Genomic DNA, 22,736 nt, shown 5'->3' on the forward strand with positions numbered 1-22,736 from the left:
CAAACACAAATCTTTCGAAGCTGGGATGAAAAACTGAAATAAAGAAATGGAAATCTCTTGTCTTAATGTAAAAATCAAATGACTATGAAAACCCCAGCATTCTGCAGATTTTTCAAAAGCACAAGACATTTTCATGATTTGGAAAGAAGGTACCTTTCAAAATCAAATTAGTTTACAGATAATAAAAGAATAATGGTAAACATAGGTTCATTTCTATGAGAAATGTGAGAAACTGGTGCGTCTAAAATATAACTGGTGTTTTATATCACATGCTACGCATCATTTCATTTTGGTATTTTGAACTGTGTTTGTAAATCTATTCAAATGATCATTTCAAAAGCAACTTAATACTGTACTTAGCAGAAGGAATTTTCAAAAATTATTTCTTTTATTCGATAAAGATATGAGGAATCTTTAAACAAATGCAGAAAGTCAGTTTTGCTTAGAAGTTATCAAGTGGGTTTATCTAAAACGTATTTGATTTTTCTCCGTACAAAGATATTTCGACTTATCTAGACATTCTCTTATAATAACCTTTATTCAGAATATCTAATGCATGTATTCGGCTATTCCAAATAGCTTTTTTCCTTTTCCGAACTTGTCATTTTTGATTATATCGATTTTCTTAGGGCTGCATGGTCTAAGTCAGCAAAGCAAATGTTAAGCCAGCGTTTGCAGAGCTCCTGGCAAATTATTCTAATTACTGAAAAATGTTATTAAGACGAATTTTCTTCCTTTTTCCCATGCTATTGAATTAGATTTTACTTTTCTATGCTCAGAATTAAATTTCTTTTTTCTTATAAATCATTTTCCTTTCCTTTTCATGCAAATTATAGTCGCCCTTTCTATAAAATGTAATTATCTTTCTCTGGCAATAATCTTTTTCTTTTACACAGCGAAATTTACTAATGCAAAGTATCTGCCATTTCCTCATGAAAAGAAATTTATGAAATAATTTGTGAATTCATGGGAAAAGGACTTTTTTCGAATAACGTAAAATTTAAGGAACTAAACATTAAGGAATAGTTGAAAATTCTAGTAAAGCTAATAAAGGTTTCCCGGTAATTTTTTTGGAATGAGGAGTTAGAATTCATTCTTAAATAGAATTTAGAAATTTTTAATCAAGGAAATTGCTCTGAGAAATTTTTTTCGACATGGTTGTAGATAGGTAATTTAAGACTTTTATACATTGCTAAGGAACAACAAGAATTATTGGACATAATTATTAATGTTCATTATCGTTAATGTTGTTCTAATATTATCTAAACAAAAGTGTGCTATCTAAACCTACAAAAATATTAACTGTAAATTATCTTAAATGACGCATGTTGCTTACATTCTCATTTTCATTTTTCTAGGCAGTACGTCATATGAAGTGAAACGAGGAATACTTAAGTACTAGAAATACATTCATTTACGATGAATTCTCTTCTCGTAAGTGAATGTGTAGGGACATTAGGTACTTTTGAAGCTGGACAGCTGAAAAATGAGCCTCACCAGGACTGGAACCATGGACCTCTCAAATTCGCGTCGAGCGTGCTGACCACTACACGACGAAGGCATACTAAGAAGGAGGGAGAAATACCTTATAAATGTACTTCAAATAAAAAAGAATGGAATTCATACAAACAGAAGAATGAATTCTCCTCACTTCAAGCTGACCGCTGTTGGTACTATCTTTTGCTGGATCTGGTATTTTTTATAAATGTTAAGTGTTCTAGTACGTTTACCATCAGATATAGTACTTTCTTCTTCTTCCACGCAATGATGATAATGAAACACGACAGAGTTATAGGTATGAATTTGTACCTCAAGCGCAGTAGAAGATGCTGAAGTAGCCAACTCAATTTTAACAATACTATAGAATCCAATTTTTCAATTTTTCGTAATTAATCAAGGCATACTTGCTGTTTAACCATCTCTGCACTTAGTTTAATCCATGAGATATAAAAAAGAAATGAAAATGAAATATTTTATTAAATATTAAGTTGTTACTAGTCGTACAAATTTAAAAGATAAATGCAGCTTACAATGCTAAATTTTTAATATGTATCTAGGTCAGTGGAAGCTTATTGGAAATAGAGTGTAGATGAGAGAGATCTCTTGAAAGAAATATTGATTAAATACGAGTACTTATCCATCTATGCTGAATTATCAACCATCTTTTCGAATTAAGAAGTTTCACATATTTCATATATTTTATTCATAAAACCATTTTCGAAATCGTAAGTTCTGTAGAAAAACAAACTTATTCAGTAACAGTAGTTAAATCTGTATTGCGCCTCGTTCATTCGTCAGAAGCACTTGAAAAGATATTTTCAATGAATAAGAATAAAATACAAAGTCAATTACAAACTTCCCTTGAAGAATGACTCTTTGACAAAATACAAGTGTAAGCATTCATCACCGAGTGATTTTACTATTACTTAGAAGTTATAATTTACGTAACAAAGTTTTCTAAGAATAATGAATTAATACCTCCAGTATTTTTCCGCTTCTAAGAATATCTTAAACATTATACTAAATAAGAAATAATCATATGTAAACAAAATAAATTCAAATACTTACCTGTAATAGTAAATTCAGATAACTAAAGGTATAAGCTTTAAAGATGATTACAGAAGGTGAGACTTGAATTTTTCTTTTCATATTTGTCGGATATACTACGTTAATTTGGCAATTTGACATCAAATTCATCTATAGTAAAACGATAATAATGTTGTAAAATTCCTTTACTAGAGTAAACTAGAGGAAATATAAAGTTAGAACTTTATTTCCACACGTTTAGTACCTTCTTCTTGTATACGTCAGTAGAAAATATTTTACTAAGTGGTCACTTAAAGATTAATTTTCTCCAAGTTATCTCTCATTTGAAGAATTTCAAAAATAGTTTCATTCATTCGTTTTAAGATAAATGTCCTTTCTCATATAGAATCATTGAGTAGTTCATCGCCGAATCGAGATCTCTATTTATGATATTTATCGTCGAAAATTATCATGCACATAAGCAAATAAAATAAAAAAAAACTATTTCTTATATAAATATTTTTGTAACATAAGATTTCCATTCTGTCAACCAGATTTCAAAAACGTTAATTAGAAAAAACTAAAATGCATTTATTAGCTATAGAAATGTACAAGAAGATTATTCCTCCAATAGATAAGATACCTTTTCAGATATCAAATGGAAACCTTGCGAGATTTCCTTTAATTTAAATAACCAGTTATTTTATGCTGGAATGTTCTCTGTCACTTCCCTCCTTCTGTTTGCCCGCCAGAATGCAGATACGTTCTCTTATATTTAAGTGAAGTTTTGAGATTGTTAAGTTAGAGCATGTTTTGCCACTTAAAAGCCACTTTATTAGGTTTGCTCTTCTAAGATAAGAGTACAAAGTCAATTCAATATTCAATTAAGATAAGAGTTATAGTCTTCGGGCTTGCGTTACACTTGCCGACAGTTAAATGCACGCTGATGAAGTCCGAGCCAGTTTCGCTTCAAATTGCTCTGTGCACCCTTTGGTTATTAGTTATTTAAGCTTTACATAGAACCCACTCGGGGGTCGACGTAGAAAACTCTGCGAAGCTACTGGCAAGGATCTGCACCTAGGCAGTCTTGACCACGGACAAATTACGAACAAATACAAATTACGAACCTAGTGGTTTTCGAGGACCCAGAAAGGTCACTTATTGACTGTTCCGTGGGTCTGACAAGTGCTAGAGCTAACGGCTCTAGTAGCTCGGGGTATTGTACTTCAGGCATAGCGATAAGGCGCTCAACCTCCACCAAAAGATTCGTCACAATATCCAATAGTGAAAGACTGATAACATGTTTATGTTTATGTCATATTAATGGATAGCCACTAAATTCTCATACAGGTAGTTTTTCAGCGCCGGAAATACAACACCAGACGAATGAACTGTATTTGGCGGCTCTAACCTTTCGCCCATAAGCTTAATAATTATAAAAGATTGAAGCTCTTTTTATTTGAAAATTCCAAAATACATTTTTCAGTTTATAGTCAATTAGGATCGGATACATAGAAATAGATCGGTGTGTCTCATACTGTCATTATAAGAACATTTTTGAGAATCTGTAACTGTTTGGCTGACATATCATATCGTGACATAGTTTCACATTTTTTAATGATTCTCCCATTAACTTTATGACATAATTAGATATCTGTATGAAGTATTAAGGCTCAAACGAAAGAATGTTGACGTTTCAGTGCAGAGGAAATTGTTTTTGACATTTCAAGTTGTAATTAAAAATACATAATTAATCAATGACTGCAGCTAAAGTGAGTTCAGCTCCAAATTTATCAAAGAATGCAAGAAAAATTCGTTTTCAACTAAAATATTCAATAGTTACAGACAACTATTTCCAGCATCATAAAACATTCTCTAAAAGAAATTATTCTTAATATCCAATAAAAGGAGAATAAAGCCCATGAATTCTGAGTTGAAAATTTCTCTCCCTGGAATAGTATTATTTAATTCTCTCTTCTTTATTTTAAAGCCGTATTAAAAGAAAGTAGCGACTGCTTTAATATGCTAAGTCAATATTTCAAGAAGCTTTCACACAAAGTGTAGGTAGAATTAAGAAGCGAATTTGAAAAAGAGAAAGCAAACACATCCTAAAAATAAAACTAAGATATTCCCTCAGCCTCTTAAAACTTAGGAATTTTTTCGAGCAGATGACTTGCTCTGCTTCAGGAATAGAATATTCGATGATTCTAGAACGAATTTTTATACTGCCGTAAAACTTGGTTCCACCATGTATTACCATAAAAAGAAATGCGCATATTAAGCGAAGCGTAAGAAATTTATTGCTGTTGCTTTACCTTTAACAATATGCGATCTTTTTATATGCCCTTGAAAATGGGACGTTAAGTGCCTTATGCACATCTTAAGTGCCGAAGCGAAAACTTTCTGTTTGAAGTTTGATACGTCTGTGCTGAATATTCAAATGAGTGAGTAAGTCTTTTGTATTGCAGGGGCATATTCAGGATGACAAAGCTTATCAATAGTTCCTTAGAACCAGTAGTTGGCCGTAATTTCGCTGTGATACGTACATTACCTCTCGAGTATCGCTTGTAGCTTAGTTTAAGAGAAAATTAATCTTCATCTCAAAGCAGAAAAAGTTGTACAAAAAGAATTTTAAATTATCTATTCAAAGATTAATTTGATGTTAAGAATTTTGAATGAATTACTTCGCATATAATTTTACTTTCATTGTTGTTGTCTATTATTCTGGCATTATATACACGGATAGCTTTCAGGAATACTAGAACTTTACGCTGGATGCACTTTCGCTTGTCTTTGGTTTCCTATTTTGAGTAGCAATGATTTCGTGTTTGAGTAAATATCTTGATTATTACACATATTTGAGAAAGGTTTTGTTCAAATCCAGTCTTAGGTTCCATTAAGACTGTTAGAAATTTGTCCTTTCTTCTTGGTTTTGTGAACTGAAATTCTTTTATGAAGACAGCCGAAAATTTGAAAGACTACGCTTTAACCGTCCTGAAGACAGTTCTTTCCTTTTTTTCTATGTATTGGTGTATGTTCTCTTGACAGTGTGTATTCGTCAATATTCACCTAAAAGAAATACTATTTTTACAAGACCTTTTTGCATTTTTTAAGTGCTTTAATAGTTGTACCATTATTCTTACAGCAAAGCGCATTTCGCCACCTTCAGTACTCAAGTTTTCATAATTTATTAAAAAAAGGTATGCAAGGTTGCGTTTAATTCAGATGCAAACTGTTAATTGTTCAAGTTACGGTTTCGGATCTCTGCTTAAGTTAATACATGTATGGCGATAAAATCAAGAACTTGCGTTTATCGATAAAATAGGCGTTGCTTTACAATTATTGTGTTCACCGGTAAAAAAAATGTGTTGCTCTATGATTTATGTTTATATATCATTATATAATGATTCAAGAAATAACTCAAAGTAAAAAATTGTTTCAAATGTTCACCTTAATTTCAGCAGTTGGTTAATCAACACATCCTTGAGAAAGTTCGGGAAATTGGAAAGTCCCAGTACCGATTCATCCTCTGTTCGAATTCTGGCCGATTCGTCTGTGGCATTTTCCAGCGATATCCTCTTTCTCGTTAAATCCTCCCCTCGAAGTTTAACATTTTGTGACAGCGAGCAATGGCTTTCTGCTGTTAAAATGGTTTAGGTGAGATGCAAATATTTTTTTCACTTTAGCTCTTGATTTCTAATATTTACTAATTATATAATTAATATTTACTAATTATTATTAATTATTTACTAATTATTATACGTATAATGACCCATGATTCTAGAGGACTTTGGAATTTCTAGAACCGAGTTTCTCAGAAACCACTAGTAATTTATATGTGCTCAAATTTATCGGTCCCTTTCAGATGTAGTCATCCAAAAATGATAGCCAGCAACAGATGATTCACTATAACTAATTTCTAGCAGATAACAGCATTAATTTAACTTAATTCAATAAATGAATGGCTGATTATTCTACGTTACGAAATTGAAATTTATATTGCAGAAACAAATATGTTTAATTTCGGTTGCAATTTCCTCTACACTCTTTAAACACTTAAATTTTATTAGTAGTGTATTTTACTTGGATGTATAAGATTATTCCCAATTTCGGTACACAATTTAAAAATTCATAACAAATGAACTACGCAAAAAATATCAATTTGTATTACCCCGAAATAAAGGTTCATTAGGTTTTACTCAATACATATTTTACATACACTCAATGTGGCTCTTTCTATTGATGCAAAAATTAGCTACCTGTGTGCGACTGGGAGGATATACCTGGACACTCTGGAAACTGGCTGATGCCGTAATTGAAGGAAAATGGGATGGTTGTCTCTGCTATTAATGAAAGTATGTCAATAACAATGACCATCTTATTCAAAATTTTCTATAAAGACAGTAACAAGTTACTAGAGTATCTCAATTAAAATTTGCGACAAAGATGGATATGAAAAACTGAATGAGATGCATTAGTACGTTGACCCCCTTGGTTTGTCAAAAATTTATCTTTGTGTAAGACAATGTCACACTAGATTTATTATTTTGAATTATTACTACTTTTATGAAACAACTGACAGATTGCAACAGATTATGATGCGATCAGTTAAGACATTTCTTCAGTTTCTGTTGGTGAAAGAGTTATTTGCCAACATGTTTCATGTAACATGAGAAAACAGTGTCATCAGACAGAAAGTCAATTCAGTTCAGTTTGTCTGATAAGCAAGAGGAATCTTATGACTGGTTGTTCTTTTCAATGTCAATTTTTTTTCATTTGCTGAGATTCTTAACTGTTGGTTTAACTATTACTAGCTTATAAAATGCTTGAGTTTGTTGCATTTTTTTAAAAAATCTAACCTAGCTGTCCTCCTGGACTCATCGACGAAGTAATCACTCTACTTCAAGCGCCCACTAAGGCAACCACATCAAGACAGCGCTAAAACAACATGCGTTTAGCATGTTAATGTCGCGGCGGCTAGGGGAACCTGGAACCTTTTTTTACCGCTGCTTTTACAATTGAGTGAGATAGTTACTATTGCAGGCACATTTACGTGCAGTTAATATTGTGATATCTGCTGCTATTATTTCCACACATTTAAAAAATACCCCATCTTTCTTCTGGAGTATGCTGCTTGGAGGTTGAGATGCCCAGATGCTGAGTACAGTCTTCGGGTTAGGTTTCCACCATATTGGAGAAAGGATGCACAATAGGGTGAAGTTGGCTGCTATTAAAGGCTGTGAGAGCCACATCCGGAGCATGGGATTACCTTCTTCAATGCCAGGAATAGAAGGAAGGATTCTATATTTTTGTTAGACAATTTTTCTAAAACTCAGCGTGGAGCTCAGTCTAACAAGGAATAACAAACAAACGGTCTTTGTAAATACAAGCAGATCTTGCCACTTTTTGTATTGGGGACAGCTTAGATACTGCAAATATTAGAAGCCTGCCTTGAAAAAGTCACTATACCTCTCGTTATTAGTCTCAATATAACATAACCATACCTAATACATACATCAGATCTCTAGAAATTTAGACAGTGTATCACCTGGGGCTGTAGCTCTAGTCGATTGTTACATCAAATGCAAACAAAAGGATTATCGCGCAGATGTTTATTGTATCAGCAAACGAAGACACAATAAAACTGGAGCAAATGTAACTCGTAAAATTGTAATAAATAAAATTTGGTAATTCTGCTTTTCATTTGCAATTAGTGCATCAAATTGCTCAAAGCTACTGCATCGAAATTGAAATTAAATTTATCTCTTATTAGATTTTAATTATGTACCGAGCTCCAGAAAGAATATATTTGGTTTACGTCTCGTTTCTATTTTAATATTTTTAGTAAAAGTAATAATTGTATTATAATATTCAGCTATTTCACAGCATTCAGGCAATTCCAAGATTACATAAGCGATATTTTATCTGATAACCAATGGCTGTGTGTTAAAATTAATTTTTATCAATTCCACTAATTTCGATATATTTGCTACGGCCAATTAAACAACATTTTATCAATGCAAAACTAGATAGTTTTTGTAAATTGTTAGATAGAACGAACTAATGATATGTAATGCATTTGTATGAAATAAACTGATAAATCAAAGCATTAAAAGTAAACATCGACTTGATAAAGATCCTTGAAATAATTCAAATAAAGAAAATTTAAGAGTAAATTATTTTTTTAAATAATTCAAACTTTGAAAGATCCTGGTAGATAAGATAAAATTAAGGCTTCAAAGAAAATTATATAATTATGTTTTGCATGTTTATGTTATATTAGTTTTAGAAGTATTAGTTTTACAAGAAACTGTAAAATTTTATTTCATTTTTATTGTTTGTTTTAGCACCTCTTATACCTTGGTAGTACTCCAAAGTTAGAAGTAAAAGCATAGTAATATAATAATAGTAAAGTACGTTAATAATTTTAATCAGCATAGCTAATGAAATGTATTTAATGAATACCCTCTGTACAAATAGAATTGTAATGAATGACAAATCCCCTGTTATTATTCATTAAAGTTTTGTTAGAACAGGTTTCATAGGAAAATTGAATTCAAGATAAGGAGAATTTACCATGCCATGTTCTTTGTCTCAAAGAAGCGGATGGAATGGAAAAGATTTCGACATTGTTGCTAATGCGGGAAGGAAAGGGAACAAGAACGACGTTAAATTGGGTTATTGGAATATGGTAAAGTACATGAGGACTAGCTAGCTGAGAGATGCCTTTGTGGAGAGCTTTCTAACGGGAAATTGTATCATATTCACGTTACACATGAGAAAAACCGCCATAATCAACAGCAGGACTAATTACAAAGGAAACCAGAAAAGATAAATTGAAAAGTTACTATTTTAAAGGATCTAGACCCACGAGTCTATGATAGTAAAGCTTTCTTACCATCATTCTGCGAAAAGGAGTTTTGGATGACGGATTTTAAACTCCAACTTAGCAAATAAACTGTAGTCATAATCAGCCGTTGTCTTATCCAAAACTCGAACTAAACCCTTCGGCACTAAAATAATCTTAACTAAGCATCACAGAGATCAAAAAGAGCCACAAGCAGTTACTAACAACAAAAACATATTTTTACAAATTTGATAGAAGTGAGTTTAAATGTTACCTTTTAGTTCTAAAATGAAACGTATGCCATGCATTCTTTCACTGTGCAATAAAGTTAATTACGATGCCTATCTTAAGTGAAAAATTTCAGACATTATTTGCTCTCGCTTAAAAATGCCCTAAACATAAAAAATTAATTTTTAGGGAATATTTAGTACACCTAGTTTGGCACTAACAGCTCAAATTCTAACTTGAATACTTTCATCTCTTTCCTTTCAGTTGTCATTTAAAAATTAATGTGTCACTTTTACATTGCATTTGCATTTACGCATCAAGAAAGATATTTTCATAACTGTAATATACTTCTCACCATGCAGTAACGTAAATGTCACATACTAATAAACATGAGAAATGCAATAATTGCCATCAGATTTAGGAAAGTGTGAGCTATTTACGCATTGCATCCTGCCTGCCTCCTCGCTTTTCAGTTCTATCTAATGAGAGACACTAAACACACGGAGGCAACGCAACCAGCTTGTTTATTTTATCGCAAAATCCAATTACTCCTATCACTGCTTAATCACATTTATTTGCATCGAAGCGACTAATACCCCCTTTAAAACACTGCGGGTTTTTGGTGCCAGCTGGGCGCGCTGCGGTCGCATTGTATTGAACGTTCCATCTTATTTATAACCTTAGCGTTAATGAAAGGCAGCAGGGCTTTCAGAGAGTATTAGGAAAGTTAGAATATTTTTTTCCTCTAAGCTGTTAGCACACTGGATGGTAGTGAAAACTTGGCATTCCATTTTATACGACACCATTTGAAATTTTAAGCCATGACATAATAAAGACAGAAAAATTAGCATTTTATATAATTTTCAGTTCTTTACTAAAAATTTGTATTAATTCTTCTCATTTATATCAGGCATCAAACGATAAACCATTGCAATGGACTGATAATAATAAAAATTCTTAAGTAAAATCAATTACATAATTTTTTTATCTTATCTGCATCAAATTTAATATTTCAAGAAACCACAAAGATAATTAAAGCCTCAAAATCAGGAATTGATGACGTACATAAAGCTGAACTTTTAACATGCGTTCGAATCTTGGTGAAGCATAAGGTTTTGCATGGTTTTCCTCACGTCTAATAGTAAGCATAAACCAGCTCCCCTTAGAAAGTCTTCCAAGAAGACACACTTTCTTAAGACAAATAGCCTTCGCATATTTTAAATACACTCGCATGAACAAGCAAAAAGCATCATAAAAGGGTTATCACTTTCTACTTAAATTTAAAATTCTGTGTATTTCTGGACAGGTTTAGACTTTTACTACAGTACACTACAGGTTTAGAGCTTTTAAAGATAAATCATGAAGATAGTTTAGTTCAATTATATCGAAATTTGAAAGCTGACGTTAACAAAAGTTTAACATCTCCAATAACTATAATCAAAAATTGTGCAACATCTTTCAATTGGTCAAGAAAAATTATCAAACATCGCAATTCTCTCTATAAAATATGAATTTATTAATGAAAGAATCTGAAGAAAAAGAGAAATAATGACTTGATGTTGGATTCTATAAAGGCAATAAAAATTATAAAAATTAAATTATAAGAAAATGTTAAAAAAAGTGGAAAATTTTGTATGTTTAACTTTATTATTGTCCTAGTTTAGAGTGTCTTGCTATTTACCCAATGATACGTTTTCTACTGCCCTTACGAAATTCTCATTAGGTTTTCTTTAAAGTATTAAAATATTTCACCATTAAGTTACTTTTATCTCCAACTTTGTGTTAGATATACTGTTTAGTTGTCTTCAGTGTTCTAATTTTAAAAATGAATTTTTTTTTTTTTTTCGAAATGAAGGAAAAATATGCCTGAATTTTTCTAAAATTCATTACAGGTTTAATTGATCTAATCGGAGCTTTAAAATGGATTTAATAGATAGAATTTGACAGAATTTCTCTGAAATCTTTGCCTCTACTTGGCCTTTCATTTTTCTGCAGCAATCTTTAAAATTAGAAATGTGCAGAAGAAAAGGAAAATTTCGTTTTAAAATTTGTACTAAAGAATTTTCTATTTAAATGAAACACTTTGTTTCATAATCACAGTCCTTTATAAAAATTTCCAAATTTTCTGTCTACTTAGCTTGATTTTTTGCAAGAAAAGACTGACTGTTTGAGAAAAAGGCACACATTATGGAAAGATTTTCCTTGGGATTTGTTTGTGGCGCAATTAAATGCTGGGATGAACTTAAAGAGTTTTCTTTTGAGATGAAAGAAACATCCATATCCATTGACACAGTGTCTACAAAGCAAAAAGATTACACAGTTTCTACAAATGCCAAAAAGAATTTTTGTCTTAATAAAAGTTTTAAACTGTTGTTCGATAATTAGACGTCCGCCACCTTTTTGGTACTCATATTTCTTACATGTGTTGATTATCCATTTTAAAGCACATGAATCCTTCAAGTCACAGTTTATGAAAAATTTAAAATCAGTCTTTTATGTCCTGGGTAGGAATACCTTACTTTCAAATTCAAATGGGTAAGGTTAAGAGACTTGTTTTCTTTGCTTATCTGAAGTTTTCTAACAATACGAAAAATCGATTTTGCATTTTTGAAGCAAATAAGATGCAAATTTTTCACAAGTTGCTTCGTTTCCTAAACCAGATTGAAAGAGCCTCAGATTTTTCTTGCTTGTTTCATTTTAAAAATCATTTAATGCTAAAACTGTGATATGTCAAAAATGATCAGCTTTTCACAGCACTAGAAATGAGTATATTTCATTCGTCGGTACTTCTAGTGTTAACCAAGTCTTAAAGCTTATTTAAAGAAATATTTTGAAATTTAAAACAGTTTGTTGCCAATTTTAGGCAGCAATTTATATGAAATATCTTGTTGGCTGTCCGTTCTGGAGAAACTAATCCTATATATAAATGCCAGGGTGCAATCAAAAAAGTGCAGATGTTCCCGTATTATTTGAAGTGCTTAGATCATTTCGCCGACACTTTCAAACTCTCAAGATACAGTAAAATAATACGTATTCGACGCAAGACTGATTACTTGGGAACTTCACAAAAATGCCAGATTTTAAATTAAAAAAAAACGTGAAAACGTTTAATGTGTTATTCAGAAAGATTAACCAACATTTAACTGTAATTTATTGATAATAGTAATTTGGTTCTGATTTTTAATAATTTAATCAACATTAATTAATTAACTGCGCGAACTTGGTATTAAAAACTTTAAATAGATGTTGCAAAATTTGAAAAGTTTTAACAACATACAAAATTTAATGCATTTTGAGAGGGTTTAATCCCGGTTTAAAATTAGGAATATTAATTTAAACATATATCAGTATTAAAAACAGCGGAGTATAATATACTTAAATAAAACAGCGACAGCACGCCACAACGTATGCAACCATGAGACACAGAAAATGTTCGTGGAAAAACAGAACAACTCAGTTGCTCCAGCAATAGTGTATTTAGTATCTTCAAGAATGTCCAAGAAAAACCTATATACGGTAAATTCTAGTTCTTTTTTATAATACTTTTACAATAATATATATGACTATAAACATTTTTCTGTATTTATGCGCAAAATTTATCATGTTCTGCTGTAAAAAAGAGTTTTTATATTTGTAATTTTCAAAGTGAAAAATATACCGTTTAACGGAAAAATACAAATTTTGTTGCTATAAGCAAGAAAATTCAGTAAAGTTCTAAGGTTGGAAAACTTTGATCACCTGTTTTAATCTCAAACCCAGACCTGGAATTTTCTGAGCACTTCGTCTCACGCCAAACCTCAATTCGATTTATTTTTATAAGAAAGTGAAACAGGATCACAGTTTAAGTAAGGCTTCACTTTCAATTAAGTTGGAGATTTACTGGAGTTCTCTAGTATGCGTCGACACACTTTCAATTGCTTTTAATCCGGTTTCCTGACAAATGTATGGCTTTTATTTCTTGTTCGCTACCGGGAAGAAGAAATTTTATTTCTTTTTAGAAAGATTATCTGTGACACATTTAACAGTATTAAATTTAGCAATAACTGTCTGCTTTTCTAATTTTCTAATTACTGTTCATTCTTAATTAAAATCAAGATTTTTCATTATTGAGAATTCTCATTCTCTCTAACTCTTGAATAGTTGGCTTCACTGCCGCTGGCAGTTTATACCCCCGACAGAACCTTAATTAGTCACAAAACTGCAAGTAACGCAAGGGAAGCTAGGCATCTAAACTTTAATATAAAAAATTTGATGTATACACCACATGACTTCCTTGTACGGAATATTAAATTATACGCATTTTTTCTTGCATTTCATTTAAACTTATTGGATTGCATTAAATCTACTTCGCCGACAGCGCATAAACCACAATAGAATAAATGCATTCTTTAAAATTCACTCTAGTATTTGTTTACCATAGCGACAATCTGGCGCTAGATTCACTTTAGTATTATATTTCGTTCATATTATAACTCATAATGCACAAAATTTATATCATTTAAAGAATAGAATTATCTAATCGTTGCCACATGTTCTATTCAAATACAGCTAGAATGTTGTATAAAAGAAATTAAGCAAACAAAACAAAAAAGAAACAGTTTTTCACAGGCGATTGAGTATTTCGTAATCAATTACTTCAGTTCTCACTTCGCGAGAAGGCAAAAATACATAAAAACTCGAAATATCTATATTAAAAATTACGAAGTAAATCTTAAACACTTATTTCCTAGAAAAAATTCCAGAAAGGGTTAAGCATGATTTAATTGGCAATAATAAATGAAGGCGTTATCTTTGTTGTTTCGAAGCTAAGTTTCTCTAGATTGGCAACAAATCCACTAGTCTGCTGTTGCAAATGTAAAAAATCAATGGCCGCCATAAAAAAAAGGCTTAGCGGCATTTAAACAACTTTAAAATTGTTGATAATTCTAAAAATATTGCATACAGATTTACTAATGGCATAAAAACCTTAACCGGAAGATAAAAACAACATAATTCAAGCATTTTTAAAGCAAAAAATGTACAATTTACAAACATATAAGAGTAAAGAAACTGAGATTATTGAGCCGGGTAACAGAGTGGATATATATATAAATATATTTATATACGTTTGGTGCGGTCAATTGCAATCAAAATACGAGGTGCACATCTACATGTTATAGCAGTCCTATATACAAAACTTCAAAGTTCTGAGGCTACTCGTTTTTGAGTTATGCGAGATACGTACGCACGTACGTACATACGTTCGTACAGACGCCACGAAAAATTCTCTTCAGAATTAATTTTAAAGCAGTTTTATAAATTTCTTTGATTAAACGAGTCTTTTATTCTGTTCTTACGTACAGATATCACGCAAAAACATCGTTAAATCGCATTCGATAGCGGTCAAAATGGATATTTTCGTTGAAATATGCTGCCTGAAACTTTTCGCGATTGCAATACTTCCTTTTTACTTCGTACAAGGAAGTAAAAACAATTAAATAAAGTCTATGTCTGTTACTTTTACAAACTAACTGAAATGTAAGTTAAATTACCTTATTCCTCGTAGGGACTGATTACTAGCAATTATATCAAAACAAACAGAAATATCCAAATGACTATACTACCAAGCATCTGAGTAAAGTTCACTTCTCCAGGTTACAAGAATCAGACTTAGATTGAGTTCATTGGATATGCGTAAAATTATTGTTGTGTGCGCCAACTTTCTTGTGTTTTCCTATGAAAGGATGCAGTTATGTCGCAAAACAAATTAATTGGGATCCTTTCGGATACTGATGGGTCGCTAGACCATTAGACCTACTACCACTTTATTAAACGAAGATAAAAAGTTAAAAGATTAAACGATTATCACTACAAAACAGCAGAAACTTTCGTATAGACACACTAATAAACTAAGCATGACTTATTTCAGAGGTACTTCACAATTTCTCACGTTGGGTTCTGATTATGTGTATGACCTATGAATACTCTAGTCTCGTATGCGCAATTTCATAATAATCATTAGCAGCCAACTGCTGAATACTGTCTACTAATTATTATAATGCAAACTTCGTCTTTACTAACAGCTTTTAACCTGCATTTCTTAGCGTGGACTGCGATGGAAAGTATAAAGAGGATCAGAAACAGCTGTTTTCAATCATCGTACACCTATTGTCTGATATTTTGTAATGACGGACACCATGGTCACTGCAATCGAGAGTTCAGTAAAGATGGAATGTTATTCACTAACTTTTACAACATTTGGCCATATTTTTATTGGGTTCTCAATGGTACATTGTCCTCTAGAAATGCTTCTTCAGTATGATATAAATCCTTGTCACGTAAGCAGTTGTTTCATCAGGAAGGAGCAACCATCCACAGAGCTGGATTCTCCATAGCCAATCCTGCCTAAATTGCTCTGTCCTATTGTAATTATTGCATTAAAAGGCCGAATTCAGGAATGTATGCAGCCAATTCCTGAGGCGATACTTCGGTATGCAGTGATGACGTAACAATAATGTTTGCTCGAATGCGTTCAAGAGCAGAGAGGTTACTTGCTTTGCGTAATATACATAATATAACATTATTTAATATAACATTATTATATACATATTATTATGTACATATATACATTATTATATACATGTAAGATAAAAATGTATGAATCAGAATTATAATATAACTATAAGCATTAATTCTTCCTCTCTATTCTAAAATCGTAATAACTTATCTGCATTGCGTCATTCAAATTAATCATGCGATCTTACGTAACCGTTAATACCATATGCCTCTTGACGACCAATCACCGAATTGTAAACCAAAACTTTTCTCTTCGCGTGCTTCCATCTTTCATAACTAAGCACTTCAGCTTTTGCCCTCTACTCTGCTAAGATGTAATTTCGCTGGCTTGCTTTCCTTCTCAATTATATCAAAAATGTAATGTTCTTGAATAGGCATAACTAAAGTGCCAAGGTGATTGTGGCCACAAATATCAATTGGAAATAAAAATGGAATTAAAATCGCTTCTACTGCCAAGTTTTATTTACGAAGTCAACACATTAGCTTACGACGCAATCAGATTACTTCCTCTTCAATATAGGATAACTACGCATCTACAGTGTTCCGTTTTTCCTTTGCTTTTATTATTACATACATATATACATTATTATATACATAATATAACATTACCATATAAAAGGCCAGAACTTTTGTAATTCACTTTTCTTAAAAAAAATGCATATTTTCACTTTCTAATACTATTTCATTTTCTTTCAAACACTTATATTTGTTTTTGGTATACTTCAAAGAACCAAATGATAAACTAAAAATGAAATAAAACTATTAGAGGAACGCTGTTAGGCGAATATTCTATTAGTAGTATACACTCTATTAATAGTATATACTCAATTAGTAAAATACTATAAGTAGTAACTGTTAGAATATTCTACGCTGTTAGTACCTTTTATTCTTTATATGCTCGAAGTTAAAATCATATCAGCCACAAAAACTAATTATGCTTTCTTCAAAACCAATAATTCGGTATTCCAAAAAGCCAATACATTTTTAACCATTTCACTCAGCAAACATACTAAATTCATTCTATCATACTTTATCTAACTATATCCTTTCCTTTATCTCGTGCAATACTTTTACCTTTTCACAATTCTTTTTACAGATAATGCAGAAGAAAGAACATATTTCTTTCCTAACTAAAATATAGAACTACAGGGAGAGCTATGAAAAGTTAATGCTTTTAGCTAAAAGAGATTCCTACTATTCTTTATTCTGTTCTAGCATAAGACCAAGTTTCATAGAAAAGATTTCTCACACTAGTTCTCAGTCAGTTGAATTTCTTTCATGAAGTACACACGCTTCTTAATGCTAAAAAAACTGGAAAACTAAAAGTAGAAAGACTAAAAACAAACTTTCTGAGACCGTCGCCAAGCTGGGATCACTTGTGAATTCATGTCAGAAATGTGTTGGCGAGATATTATTCATGATTCTGACAAGAAGGTTTTCAAATCTAAGTTTGCAGACCGGATAAAATGCCATCATGTATTCTTGGAAGAATTTAGAGCAAAATATGTCAGATTTTTATAGCACACCTTTTTTTTTTTTTTTTTTTTTTTTTTTTTAAAGCATGAAGAAATATACTGAACTACATAAATTTTACATGAGGGGAATATGAGCATAAAATGGCTAATGCATGGCGTAAGAAAACATTTTCCGTTAATTGTATCAATAACATAAAAAATGAAATCTAATCATATAATATATTAAATGTAACAAATATTAATAAATAACTAAATATTTATAAACATTGTTATTGATAATATAAATATAGAATGATCCACAAATAACATGTCGTGTCCTCTTATAAAACTTGTACTGAGGTATTTAATTTCGCCAAAGTACACTAGGACTATTTCTCATGGGGCTTTTTTTAAAGACAATTTGCCCATAGCTAAGTTGCACATGAGGAAAACATAAAACCCTCATACAGCTAATCCCTTCTACTATTGAGAGCATAACCGAAATCTATTTCCAATATCGCAGGCTTAGCATCTCACTTTTAATCGGTAAAAATAAAAATGGAACTACATAAAGATGTTCTGATGTCGAAATTAGATATCGATTCTTATTTTAGAAGAGTTTTCCAAATTTTAGAAATGTTTATGTTTTTACATTAAATATATGTTACGTTCATATTAAATTATACTATATTACATTTTCCTATTGAAATACTTCGTATTTATGAGCAATAGAAAAAGTTAAGCTTTGCATTAAAGATTATGAATACTCCCATTCAAATTTTATTTTTCCCAACAATGTAGAAAATTTCATTCTCTCCAAAACGCAATCTATACAAAAAAAAAAAAAAAAAAAAAGATACAGAATGTTGAATAAAACGTTTTAAAACATTTGTTTTAAATTTTTGTTTGAGCAACTTTGTAACTGGAAGAATATTTAATATCAACAGTTAAGAAACACATGCTCAGAACTACTCTGTCAAAAAAACGTATAACAGATGAATTATGTATGTGAAGTAACAGAGATCATGAGAATATAAGTTTTATACTGCAGCGAGACACTCAGAATCGTATCATATCAAAATCTATTTAAACAGGTGCATGTAGAAGCTAGGCCAGCACATCTGTAGTAGCATAAGTGATTGAGGCATTGCTTAGCTAATTGTTAAGCTTACGCCCTGTTTAGAATTTCGAAAGAAAACACCTCGGGGTCAACCTGAGAGTCTTCCATTCCCCTTACACTCGCACTAAACTCTAGACAGGGTTTCGGCTTGCTATGCGTTATGAATGCCCTCTTACCTGGCAGATACTGTGCGGTTACAAACATAAAGGCTTTCTTCCAGATTCGTGCCGGCCCCTTCGATATGGCAGTCAGCGTCACTAACCACTATCCCATGTGAGCGTCAAGGATCTATGCAATACATCGAAATCGAACTAATCGAAATTGCCTCATTAAAGATCTTTATTGGTATCAAAATAAATTTGCCTATCATTTTAGCTGCTCATTCAAATCTACGAAAATATAAATAAGGAGATAAAAGTGTTGCATGTTTTCTATTATTTCATTAAAAAAACAAACTAATCCATCCATTAAATAAACCAACTAATTCATTAAAAAAAACCAACTAATACCATAAATATTCATGAGAGAGTAGCTTTGAAGCTCATTCCGCTGCCTTTTTGAATAACGGGTCTAAAATGATAGTACGTAATTACATAATTACGATACGGAAATCTTGTTAATCTCGACCCCATTCTGCAATATTTTTTTTCCTTTCTGGCAAAGTAATTTGTTCCTGTTAGAATGGAATGAGCCAAAATCCGTCGTTTATTTTCCTTTGCCTTAGTTTCGGAGATTGTGTAAAAAAAGTAATTTAAACCCTGAAAAATGAACCACATTAAATTCTTAGAAATAACTATATATAATGTTTTCTCTTTTAAAATCAAAAAGTCTAATATAGCATTATGTTTTCTTAAAGGAAAAGCAAACTTGAAATTGCATCGTTTGTTTTCCATTTTATTTTTGATTGACACTCTTAAATAATAATGTTGAGATGATCGTTTCCAATCTCATATTTTAAGTTGAATTTATCAATGCGCTTTAGACTTTACACATTTCATATATTTCAATGTATATAGTTTTCTTACAAAAGCATAATGCCATTTTAAATTCAGTGCATTGTTTTGAAACTAAATATTTTATTACTTTTATAAGAAATTTCAAAGTTTCAGTAAAATATCGAAGAGCACTCTGCTTTTGAAATTAACTTTTACCCTACCTGAAAAGAAATCCTGACAAAATATTGTTACATTTCCAAGAATGTACACAAAGAACACAGCTCTGTTCTGTTGGAAATTATTGACTATGAACTTTTTGTAGAATTATATTTAAAGAGTACTTAGAACTAAAAAAAAAAAAGAACCTTCAGGTCAACGAATTCAGGCAGCATTTCCCTGTGAATGTTCATTAATGCCTAAGGCTTCTAAAACTATGAGAATTTGAGTAAATAAAGAAATTGTTTTCGAGAAATATCGAAATAATTATCAGAATGAAAACAAAAAAGTAATCTAAGTTTAAGGAAAGAGAAAGAAATATATTTAATAATAACGATGGCAAATACAGCAAAGCACTCAAGTACAGCCTGTCTGTTATGAAAAAAATCTATGTCAAAGACTTAAAGATATATATATATATATATATATAAACAAGGAGACAGAGAGATGTAAGTGGCAGATAAACTATTATAATATAAATCTCACAACAACTAACCAAAACACTGATAAAAGTTCCAGCAGTTGTGAGTCAGGTTCAAGCAAAAAAAGATCGCAGTTCACAAAGAGTAATATAGCACTTCAAATTCCAGCGGACATACTAGATAAAACCCCGATATGCAAGTTACCGTAGAGAAATCAGTTAAAATACAGTTTCCACTGAAGAAGCATCATGTTAGGAATATGCTATAGACTTCATACATTCTGTAGAAGTAGGAGGGCGGAATGGTGTAATCAGTCGATATTTGCATTATAACTCATTATTCATACTCATCAGATGAAAGCATGCTTATTACCAAAAAACAACCGGTATTCATTTCCCCACAATTTCTTACAGATAAGAACAGATATACGCCATCAATGCGTAATTCGTGTTGGCACTAGTACATTTCATTAACCAGAGGAAGCAACATTTACTTGGAAATGTTGTTGGAGGTTAGTTGCAATGGTCTTAGTTGCAGTGGAGGAACAGTCAGTCTCGATGTAATCAGTCAAAATTGACATTAAGCGTGCTTTCTTCTGGATGTAGAATGTGGTATTATAAGTAATATCCTCATTAGAGTCTACTTTCTACCGTCAACTGCTTCGGTTTCTTTTAACACTGATGAACCTATTGGAAAATATACAATTACTCACACATAAATACCGATTCGTGCGTGATTGCAAAACCTGAATATTTTACAAAGAAATCCGAAGCACATTTTAGTTATACGTATGCTAGTAGATTTAGTGAGCGAAGTTTCTGTGATCCAAATTCCTTAAACGAATCCACTGGACTTTTATGCGAATACCTCAAGCGCATACTTACGTACATCTTATAGCTACATCAGATATCTTTAGTGATTACTGATAATGCTGTCATATACACTTGTAACAGCCTTTGATTATGTGTCTATCTGACTGCGGGACAGTTTCATGCAGTGCAGCTTTTGTTGCTATCGAAATTTGTATTTCAAACACTAACTATTATATTTTGCTCGAGTCCTTATAATGAGTTCCCGACTTTAGTCTGCTCAAGAAAGTTTTCAGTTTCAGCTCAAGAAAGTCATCCTGTATGCACAAAAACAATGGTAAAGCTTATTTGAAATTATAAAAAAGATTGAAAATAGAATATTTAAATTTCTGAAATAAGCGAGAAACAGAGATTTAATAAGCTATCTGGTAGCTTTTACGAAACGGAATATGCTTAAAATACGTGTGACAGAGCTCTTTGTAGTCAAAAGAAAAGATTTTAAAAATACTTGATAATTTCATAATTTACTGTCAGCATGTTTAATGGAGATGCATAATCGTTTCAGGAACACCTATATTCTGCACAAAAATTGTTTTTCTTGACTATTTTCATAGCGGCTGACTAGCCACCTCCTTTGTCTTACAACCTCTATAAAAAAAACTCTTACCAGCGAAAGCTGATCAACCAGCGATAGGTGATTATGTTAGCTTTTCTTTGCTGACGTCATATTTCCCATCAGGCTAAGTATATTGCCGGCTATAATATTTCAAGTTGGAAGGTTACAGTACACCTTCTATTATATAATTTTGATTTTTTTATCGTCAAATTAAGATTATTTTTAACTCTACTTCAGACAATGATTTTATCATGAAAGCACATGTTCTCAATTTGTTTCTTTCGCAATATCTTTACATATAATCAAGAATATTTTCATTTTAGTTTTTATGTAACATACCCGTTATTTATTTGAAGAATTACTTTTAATCAGGCATTGGAAAATTATAAAAAAGAAAATTTTAATTTCTACCAAATTAAGAGAAACTCTGAAAGATTATAACAATAAAAATTTGAATAATAATTCTATTAATAAAGTAGTAAGATTTTATGATTCTAACCATAAAATAGGACACGTAAATTTAGAAAATGTTCAATATCTTTGAAAGAGGAGGATATTCTAATTTCGGAATTTAAAACTGTTCTGCAAATGAAAATTTACTTTGTCAGAATGGCAATGTGCCAACGAAAATTCAGAATGCCTTTAGGAGACGCACGTTTGTGGATTATGCAATTAATAGCATTCTTTCAACTGATTCTTGGTAGGGCAATGCCTTTTATAAAAGCCATTTGTTTTATAAAAATATTTCGCTTTATTAATTAACGAAACATTTTCAAGAAATTATGTATTATTACTTTGTTACGAAGTGTTTAATAATGATAGAATATTCGAGTAAAATTTTAAAAGACGTTTTGCTGCGTATCTCAGCTTTATTAATAACAAGAACAACAATTTTGGTCTCATGCATAAACAATATTATTATAAATGTTGTTATTATTATTATTATTATCACAGATCAAGTCATGTCAATACTCAAAAAAAATTCAGAAATGTAAAAAATAAATTTTT

General features: G+C 31.3%; 1 long non-coding RNA gene across 1 annotated transcript in view; it reads left to right on the forward strand.

Moving 5' to 3' along the window:
- Nucleotides 1-5,028: 5,028 nt before the first annotated feature.
- The window catches only part of LOC146995292 (uncharacterized), a 61,589-nt gene continuing 43,881 nt past the window's right edge, over nt 5,029-22,736 (forward strand). The window contains exon 1 of the long non-coding RNA XR_015043192.1: nt 5,029-6,183. This is a non-coding gene — a long non-coding RNA (uncharacterized LOC146995292). The remainder of the gene's footprint in view (nt 6,184-22,736) is intronic.

Source organism: Stegodyphus dumicola, chromosome 9, assembly GCF_044657685.1.
Source record: "Stegodyphus dumicola isolate Sdum_Otavi_A_Nest chromosome 9, ASM4465768v1".
Lineage (NCBI taxonomy): Eukaryota > Metazoa > Arthropoda > Arachnida > Araneae > Eresidae > Stegodyphus > Stegodyphus dumicola.